A 10,825-nucleotide genomic window follows, 5' to 3' on the forward strand; every position below is an offset into this window, starting at 1 on the left:
AATAATGATTGATGATATCTTCAAGATTTATTTTAAATTACTTATATTCCTTTAAAATGTTCCGTTTTTCTTTGTACCATATTCTCCTAAAGCAGAACTATATAGAGAGATTCATGCATGACTTTTGTTTCCAATATATAGGTATAGCATCAATGAATGTATTTCATTAAGCAAAGCAATAAAACTATGCTACCTTAATGTTAACTATTAAAGCATTTTACACGAATCACAAGTATCTTAGATGCAATTCAAGCAAATGATTACAAAACAGATTGCCCTTGAACCACATTCTCAAGGTTGAAATCCTTGGATTTCATTTAAACCAACAGGGAGAGTAGATTTTTTTTCTAGGGTCCCCGAACCAAATCTTAGTAGTATGGATCTAAAGGCAGAACCATGTAAGAATGTTCCCTGAATCAGCCAAATAATGCAATGGACATGTATACACTGAATGGATAACTTTGAAACAGCATCAAATATAGCTAAAACTGTCTGCCATTAATAAATTTGATAGTTGTAACATTATATTTCATTATGAGTTGTCATAAAAAAGAATACTAAAGACATCTTTGTCTTATTTTGATAAATATGTTATATATATGATACATATAATACTATATATATATAGGTACATATATACATATATATGTATATGTATATATACATATAAATATATATACATACATATAGATATATATACATACATATAAATATATATGCATACATATAAATATATGTATATACATATAAATATATATATTATATATAAGTATATATATATATATAAAAATATATATTTTATAAAACACTAAACCAGATTTTTTAAAACTCTGGAATGTTTCAAAACCAAAGGTGATCAAGCACGAGGACAGAAAAAAACAACACAAAACAAAACAGGGAATTACCTCCTTCCAAACAATGCTTCAAGCGAGTCAGGATATGGCTCATCTAGGTGCTTTTCAAAATATCTATGTTTTAAAAATCTTTAGTGACCAAATTCATTAAATGTATTTCACTTTGGCTATCCATAATTTTGAAATTCTTGAAAGTTATGCAAAAAAAAGAAGTTAAATATCTTTGAAGCAGGTATAGTGATGTAAAAATGTTTCTCCTAAGCACTTATGCTAAGGTCTCACCTCAAATGTCAAGTTCTAAACTACCTGATAACTAAGTCTGCACTATATATATATCTGAAGGGGCATCGAGCACTAAAAATCCAACATGAAAGCATTGTTTCTAGAGTAAAATAATTGCATTCACCTTTATGGAAATAAATGTCATCTGAATCTCTCCTCTATTCTCTTAATAACAGGGTGAGAGCTTCAGTAAGAATTGCCGCTAATATTGATTTATTAGTTCTAAAAATATTCATTTAGTGTCAAGAGTTGCACGGAGTTCTGGGAATATTCCCTGAAAGGTCTCACGTCTACATTGGAAACAGACAGCTAAACACAATTATAAATAATTATGGGTGAAATTGGACAAGTTCAGTAACCCCGCCTGGGAGTAAGAGCGTACTGGAAAAATTTCGGGAGGTAACATTTCCTTGTCCGTCTCAACACTTTAGCTCTATAAAGATGATGGCAGCCCAGTGGAACTGAGAGGGGATGAGTGATGGCACTTGGCGAGCATCCTAGCCAGAGGGGACATCTTAAGCAAAGTCATAAGCAAGGGGGAAAATCTTGTATGTGGAAAATTACAAGAATTGTTACTAGGCCATCTGAGACCGAAGAACGCCATTTAAGCTACTCTTAAATTCATAGCTACTCCCAATATAAGAGAGATATTCAGACAGTCTTTACTAACCCAACAGATTTTCATCGTGTGTTTCCAAAATCCAAACACTATGAATGAACTTTTGTGACTTAATTACACCAGATTCATCTTTTTTGCAAGGAAATATTAGTAGTTATACACATGGTATTTATTTAGTGATATTGAAAAAACCTTCCTTTCTCTGGACACTCTCTCTTACCACCAATATGTTCCCTCCAATTTTAATAGTGCCTTAAATTGAATTATTAAACGTGTCTTCCTCTAGGAGAATTGTTTCCTCATCCCAAGCACTCTTAAACATAAAATCAGAAGGTTTCATTGAATATAACTATTGTGTGTAGCATATTACAATTTATGAATAACTTTCACTTACATGCCCTTATTTATACCTTACAATTATTTTTCAAAATAAACTGGTTTAATTTCCATTTTATTCAGGAGGAAAATGAGATTTAATGAATTGCCTAAAGTCATGCAACTAGTGATGAAGAAGCAGCAAGGGTTAGAGTAGTTTCTCACAATTTAAGATCTTGTTAAAATATAGATTTTGGATTCAACAGGTAGCCCAAGATTCAGCAATTCTGACAAGTTTCCAGGGCCACTTGCCCATAGATCACACTTTGAATATCAATGGTCTAGAGTACGAAATGTTAAATCACCTGACCTGGGTTTGGGTCCTGGCTCTGATTACCATCCCTGTTAATTTGAATCAATCATGTAACTTTAATAAATGTGTTTCCTAATTTGTACAAATTAATGTTTGTAGTAAATGATCTCTATCCTCTTTTCCATTTGTGAAATTCAGAATTTTTCATTATTTATTCATTGATGTAAACCATTTTTTTCTTTGTTTCTTCTGCCTGAAGATTTTCGGATTGTATTTGAGCTAAATGGCTAATAATGAATTTAGAAAAATGCCAATAATATAGAGAAATGTACTCCTTTCTGAAAGTTCTGTCTTCTTACATATTTAAATTAAAATTATGGCTTCTGTTTTTACTATGAATAGATATTAAATTTTATATTAATTGTTTAAATAATTGTCTTCATAATTTTTTTTAATTTACATGAGACATTACCTAATAGCAATGTGATAGGTTTATATTTGTTTATATCCTTGTGTGAGGAAATATTTTTGAGATCACTTAAATGTCTTGCAAATGTTGCCCTCTGGTGGAAGGATACATTACTATTTTAGAAACAATTGTAGTCAATTATGTAATTAAAACTACTGTACTGTTTTCCTTCTTCTATTTTTCTTTTTCCACCTCTTCTACCTCCTCGTCCGCCCCCATATTCCTCCCTACTCCTTTTTTTTTTCTGTTCCCCTCTTCCTCCTTCTTTTTGGTACTTGCTAAATTAAAATTTATAGATAAAAATATGAAGTATCTTTGTGGGCAAGATAATATTTGCTATTGCCTGACCATGTACTAAATGTCTTTTAGAAATAACTTGTTTGTCTGAGAATCCCTCAGTTCACCAAAAAGTTATTATAAGGAAACTTCACTCCATTAAGATTTAGAAATGGCATGGTAATCACATGGGGAAAATAGGTTAAAGTTTCTAATTGCAATAGAATGAATTGTGATAATTTTTAAATATTTCAAAATAGTAATATGTTTGCTTTTCCATCACTGAGTATGTGTGTGTGTATGCGTGGGTGTGCACACACACACACACTATATATATATATATCTATATATATATATCTATATATATATCTATATATATGTCTATATATATGACAAATAATATATAGTATTCTTTGGGTCTGATAAATATATATATATATATATATATATATATATATATATATATTTAAGGGCATCATATGTAATGGTATTCATAAACTATTTCTAAGGTGTTTTTAAGGAAAATTTATTTCAAAAATACTCCAAGGTGTCTAATTCTGAGATTATTTTGTGTGCAAAAATTTCTATTTATTGCTTCAACAAATATTAACTCAACAGATATTTGCATCTACTGTTAGTTCCTTTTCAGGGGTATAGTAAACCAATTACCTCAGCACAGTTTTATAGGTTTTTATAATAAATGTTGAGAGTGCACATTCCTACAGAGAAATCTGCTTTGAAAAGCTCTTTTACAATATGGCTTTATTTGACTTTGAATTTCTAAATCAACGTGCATGCTAATAATTATACACTTCTTTCACGTTGAGGCTATACAAATAAGCTCAAGGATTCATCTGTGGTATTTTTCTTATCAAAGGTTTTTAAGTGGACAGTTTTCAGTTCAGCTTTATTTGACTTTACTTTGCAGTGTTAGCCTCAGAGACATTTCCAATAAATTATTGTTATACAATTTCTTGAGAGCCAGAAATAGAAGAAATAATTTAGTTTGTCTTACTCTCATCTGTGTACATAACCTCGAATTCTCTGCACTGCTATATTTAGTCGCCAAATATAAAATGTCTTTGGGTTTGTCTCTGGTCTGTCTGATTAAAAAAAACTGGAAGCAGGATAAATATACATTGTAGTCTTAAATATATATTTAACTACCAAAAATGTATGTATATAATCATATATTCAATGTGTCCTTTTTGTGTGTATCTTACTATGTATAATTTATTGTTAGAAAGAGGTATACATCTAATTCCAGTCATTCCTTTCTGCACTCAAGAAAAAAAAAAAAAGACCTATTCACTGCACGCCGCTGTCCTTGGGAAAAGTCCAGGTTTTTAAAGTGAATGGAGACCAAATGCTGTTCTTTTAATGACAGAAAAATATTTCTATTTTTGAATCCCGCATTATATACATACAGTAATGTGATAAATTACAGAAGGACTTTGAAAGTATCAGCCTCCTTAAGTAAAGTCTCAAAAATACTTTCTTAAAGTAAAAATTTTGATTACATAAGGAAATATTGGGAAAAATTAAGACTAGAAAAGAGATGTAACTTGCTAAGAGAATAAAAGAAATACTATATACTTCAATATGAAGAAGACAAAGGCAGAAATCATCAGTACTTCAGGTATTTAACTAACTAACTAACTAACTAACTAACTAACTAACTAAGTGATAAATAATATATACTATCCTTTGGGTCTGATAAAATCTTGCCTAATTGAAATGTGTCTCTCTCTTTCTGGATCCTATAGGATCCTAATTTGTTTTCATCATCCTGGGTTACTGATTCTCTTCCTTTAGGTCCCATGTGTTTGTCATTCCAGATTGTGGAATACTGTATTCCTTGAAGAAAAGCGTCTAACATTATTGAAATCTCCCACTTGGCTGCAAACACTACAGATTTTCTGTTTTATTTCTTCACAGTATTTTCTAAGTTACTTAAGGTATCAGAGGCTGAAGGTGGGGGATTTCACGTCTAGAATATTTAGAGTGACATTTTCCGAAGTAAAAATACGATTACATAGTTTGGTAATAGGAAAGAATATTTAAAATACAGAATATGCTACTTTTGTAAGCATACTTTAATCATAATTTTGGAGAAGTAAAGACAACAACAAAAAAAGGTAATGAAATACAGTGGTGGCTATAAATATTTCCTAACTGCTGCCCTCTAGTGGTGAAAAGAAGAAAAAGATTTCTTTGAATTGAAAAGGGTGACCTAAGGCAGGTTGATTTGAATTATTTGAAAGCAAGCAGGTGAATATGTTTCAAATGCTATTCATATTATATGTGTGGCTTCTTTCCTAGCATAAAAAAACAAAGAGCACTGATTAATCGGTATTTAAAAATTGTGTCACAACTTGCACAATTTTTCATGCCTGCCTGGGGGGTCATAATGGTAAAGACTGCATTATACTATGGCGAGAACCATAGTGGGTAGGTCTTATTGTGTAAAATGGAAAGGCTGTAGTCGTTCACTGAGACTCTTTGGATGTTAAACGTCAATCCCTTCAGTCATTTATTGTAGAACAACAGAATCGGAGATTTATCAAACCACACCTGAAACGTGCTCTCTAACTAGACTGATTTTCCAAAATTTTGAGCCAATGAATCCCTTGTAATTAATATTTAAGCCAATTTGAGTTGGCATTTCCATTACCCTCAACTGAGAGAATATTTATATATCACCTCAAAAGTATTTTATGGATGGGTAAATGTATGGGTGGAAAAAAATGGATGAACAGAGTCAAGTTTTGGAATATAAATTAAAAACACTGGAAAAAGGGAAGGGTTATATAAGAGTAATCATAAAACAGAATATTAGAAAGATTGAAAGTATTAGCTTCTTTAAAGCCTCAAAAATACTCATAATATTTAATATTCTCTGAAATTTTCCCGGTTCTTCCTAACACCTGCTCGTTGATCAACAACTGATCTGAATCTTTCATTCCAATTTGATTTCCCACATTTCCTTTTTCGTGTTCTACATACTCCAACACACCAGAGCACTCTATTAATCACAAAAAGCCCCAGTCCCTGCTCTTCTGCCTTTATGATCACCATGACTCTCCTCCCAAGGCCATTCCCCTTTCCCTCCACTCACCAATGTCCAATTTTATTTATCATTCAAGTCCAAGGTCAAATGCATTCTTCAGTGCAGTTCCTTCCTTTATCCCTTCACATGAAATTGAAATCCAGCCCTAATTGCCATTGGAAGAAATGGCAATTTAATTACCTTGGAGAAGGTAATTAGAAATCACTGTGCCTCAGTTTCTTTATATGTTAAATGGAATAAGTTATAGCTACCTTTAGCAGATTAAATTCAATAATGCATGTAAGCCACCTCTCCCCGTGCCTGAAACATTAAGTACTTAATATATGAGAGCCATTATTATCATGATGGTCCATATTATTATTTGTGTCCATATTATTATTTATCTAAACATCTCATATGACACTTGCGGCTTCCTACCTTCCAGTCTTGGAAAATGGAGTCCATATGTGAGTCATGTGCATTTTCCATAACTCTTGCCAAAATATCTGACAAACATTATAAACAGTGAACAAGGTGGAATAAATCAACCCTCCTAAACTTTATGACTAGGCTCCCCTTGCAGCAAAGGGTATTCATTACATTAGTTTCCTAGGGCTTCCATAACAAATTACCACAATAAAACAACAGAAATTGATTCTTTCATAGGTTAGGAAGCTAGAAGTCCAAACTCAAGGTGTCAGCAGGACTGGTTCCTTCTGTGAGAGAGAAATCGTCTCATGATTCTCTCCTGGATTCTAGTGGTTGGTGGCAAGCCCTGGAGTTCCTTAGCTCATGGATATGTCACTCAAATCCCTGCCTCCACCTCACATTGCTTTCTTCTCTGTCCCTGTGTCCCCTCTTCTCACAAGGACAGCTGCTGGATTTAGTGTCTTCGCTAAATCTGGAATCATTTCACCTCAAGGCACAAATTTCATCTCAAGGCCCATGTGAGGTCACACGCTGAGGTTCTGGGTGCACATGAATTTTGGGAAGACACTATTCAATCCACGACAGCTATGTATAAGGCTCCTTCCCACTTATAAAAAAATGTAATTAAAAATACAAATTCTACAGCTGGACTGCATAGGTTTAGGCTCTGCCCTATCCTTAGTGGATATGTGGCTTTGGTTATGTTCCTAATTATACCCAGTTTCAGTTTCTGCATAAGTCAAATGAGGATTAGAATAATATTTACCTTAAAGAGTTTCCACGTGGATTAAAAGAGCTAATCCTTATAAAAGGCTTAGGATAGCCTGGTTGTTATTCATCAATCAATAAATGCTGGCTTCTTATTGTTTTCTTTTTATAGGGCAGGTCTCTCTCTGCCTGGAAAACTCCCCGTTCCTCCCATTTTTTACCTAACTCCTTCTTAATATTTGCGTCTCAATCTAGGTTAACTTCTTCAGCGAGACATTCTCTGACATCCTCAAGAAAATCTAATAGTCCTCAATCCTTCCTTTCATTCCTTATCACAATTGTATAATGACTGATGAATTATGACAACCAAATAGTAATTGAATACATCTTAGGTAGGAACATTTAATATCTGGCACCCTGTGGAGCTATACACTCCACAGGGACAAGAATTCTGTTTAGTTGGATGAGGACGCTGATTGGGATTGAATCCTGGCTCCTTCACTTCTCCTCCTTGGGTGAGCACCTTAATCTGCTCAAGTCTGTTTTCTCCTATGAAACAGCTATAAGAACATGCTTACCTCAAGCAATTGTTGTGCGGATTAAATGAGATCTTGTATGTAAAACAGAGAGCTCACAATGCCTGGCACATCCTCAGTGCTCAAAAAATTGCTAATTAATATGAATATATTCTTTTGAGTCTCTGGCATCTAGTTGATTAAATGAATGAAAGGGCCAGGTTGTTGGCCAAATCTAGGACCAGAATCTGTGCCACAGAACAGTGTGGCAGTTCAATAGGTTCCAGTGAGTGACCTTGTCCTCATTAGAAATTTTTCTCTAACCAAAGGAGCTAAAAAAACCCAAGGGAAGAGCTGCCTAACACCACTGCCCCCAAATAATTTCCTCTATTATAACCTTCACAATCCCATTTAGAACCAGAAGTAAAAAAAAAAAAAAAAGTTCAGAGAATTCAATTTGTTTCTAGCTCTAGGGTGGTCTTTCAGAGATGGAGAAAGGCTTCTGGGAGGGCAGTGAACAAGATCAGGCTAAGGCGAGTCTGGTTCCTTAACAGTTGAAGTGTGACTTCAGGCAACAATGCTGTAGCGTGAGGGGGACAGAAACTCATCAGGACTTTGTAGCTTTTAAAGTGCTTCTCTATAGTCTAGGGAGAAAACAATGTTGCATGAACATAAACAGGCAACTTTAAAATTTATAAGAAGGAGAGAGAGAGAGAGAGAGAGAGAGAGAGAGAGAGAGAGAGAGAGAGAGAGCGAGAGAGAGAGAGAGAGAGAATGAGACAAACAATTATTCACTACCCTAAGAATAAATTGGTGTTGTGGAGCAAATATGACCATTGATGAGCATGCAATATTTATTTCTGCATTGCCTTTACAGCAGAAGTGACTAGTGGCACAGCTTTGCCATCAAGACTGACCCAGTTTAAAACACCGGTGGAAATGTCACTTTTCTTTTAAAGTGAGTCATGAATCACATAGGTTTTAAATTTGCTGTTTTGGAGGAGCTGAGAGATTCCCTCAGGCCTCAACACCCAGGGGTTGTGACTTAGTATTTCAAGGGTGGGTCAAGGATAATAAATTTAAAGTATCAGGGTTTTGTTTTTTTTTGTGTGTTTTTTTTTTTTATCAGAGGCAATTCCAAAGGCTGATCTGCAGACCTTACCTTGAAGAAAAAGGAAAAAAAAAAAGCAAGAAAAGTACTGCTGTAGACAATTGTTGTTGCCAATATGGAAAAGGGTCTACATGTGTCCTTGTGGTGGACAAGGCTAATTGACTTCTCCAGTGCCAGTTCCAACTCGTTTCTCCCTGTGGCCTTCTCCTACAGGGATTTCCCTATGGCGGCCCTGTCTCCCCTGCAGCTACAGTTGGCAATATAACCCAGTTTTGGCTTCTCAGAAATCTAATCTGTTTCCTGGCAGAACAGAAAGGTACAGGGGCAGACTAATTGCCACTGGCCCTTTACCCTTTGAAGTAGAGATTTACCATATTTATGATGGCTGATTATCTTTTGAATGGCTCGCTATAAAGTTCTTGTAACTGGACACGCGTACAAAGTCAAACCCCATCTATCAGACACCCTCAGGAGAATGATTTGAAACTGGTCACTGTTGGGAAAGCAGGTCTTGTAGAGTTTCCATTTGTGATCATAGATGGTTGATGGTTTGAGGGGTCTGGGTTTTGGTATCATCAGTGGCAATGGTGAGGTAGGGTGACCTCGCCATCCTGGTTTGCCCACGGCTTTAACAGTTTGCCGCTGGAAGTCTTGTGTCCCCAGGAACCTGTTCAGTACCAGGCAAGCTTGGACAGCTGGTTAACCGAGAGCGAGGGTGATACAGTCAATGCATGTTTAGTAGTAAACTCAAGTTTCAGTCAACCAAGTTGCTGGAATTTTGTGATAAGCACTCACTGAAGTTTCTGGTGTGTTTCGCCATTGGATTTTGGAATTTTTTTTCTTGGAAGCTGAAACGAAGGTCTTTCCCCCAATCAATGGTTTCATGAGCTGCTGAATACACTGTAAGTTACTTTTAAGCTTAAACTAGCCAGAGTAAATTTATTGTTTTCAACAAAGGTTCCTGACTAATATACACTCTTCCTGCTTCAAATATCACTATGACAGAGATATAGTAGCCATCTTATAAAACGAAGTGATGAAAAGGAGGATGAAAACCACTAGTGATGGATGACAGAGTGGAAGGAAATAATAAGCTTGTGTTTTTGCTGGTATCATTAAAACAATGAGCAAATCCTGGAACTGCCTATCCGTAAGATGTCTTATACCTGATATAATACACGTCTAGTTTTAAGTCATTGCACTCCAGTTAAATAGCCATTTTAACTGATACAGGCTCATGCTAATCGTGCTAATATATAACCTGCTTTTGTCCTCACTTAAAATACTACGTAACTTCACATTTCTCTGCCAGTAATGTAGGTTGACAGCAACCACGATGATGGTAACCCTAAATTTCCTTGGATGTCTGGTCCTCTTTTCCCACAAAGCTTTATGCATCTGTTTTGAACAGTTTTCTAATATTTTTTTGTGATTCTGTCTTGTTGTCATGCAGCAGTCTAGCCGACTGTCCCCTCACACTTTTCCCTAAGGAAAGAAGAGTCTGTGAGACTGTGCCTTCTTGGGACTTTGCTTCATCTTTATGTTTACACCTCATGTCTCTCTGTCCGGTCCCCAAAAGATGGTTTGCCAGCCAAGGACGGGTAAGATTTCTCACGTAGGAACAACCTAAGACAGGTGGAACTGTGTGGGGACCCCCAATGAGCTACTACAGAAAATATGCGAAGGAGCAGTACCTCCCCTTCCCCCTGCTTAAAGAAAGCCACTGCTGACACTGGCTTTCCCTCTCACCTGATTGTGAGAGAAGTTAGGAGAGCCATAATATCAGCTCTCCCTGTTTAGCTCAACAACAAAGTTTTATCATGAGAGACTTATCCCCAGGAGGGTACACACCTTAAATGAGTCATCATAGGACTTTTTGCTCTGG

The sequence above is a fragment of the Rhinolophus ferrumequinum genome, chromosome 11, assembly GCF_004115265.2.
Source record: "Rhinolophus ferrumequinum isolate MPI-CBG mRhiFer1 chromosome 11, mRhiFer1_v1.p, whole genome shotgun sequence".
In the NCBI taxonomy this organism is placed as follows: Eukaryota; Metazoa; Chordata; class Mammalia; order Chiroptera; family Rhinolophidae; genus Rhinolophus; species Rhinolophus ferrumequinum.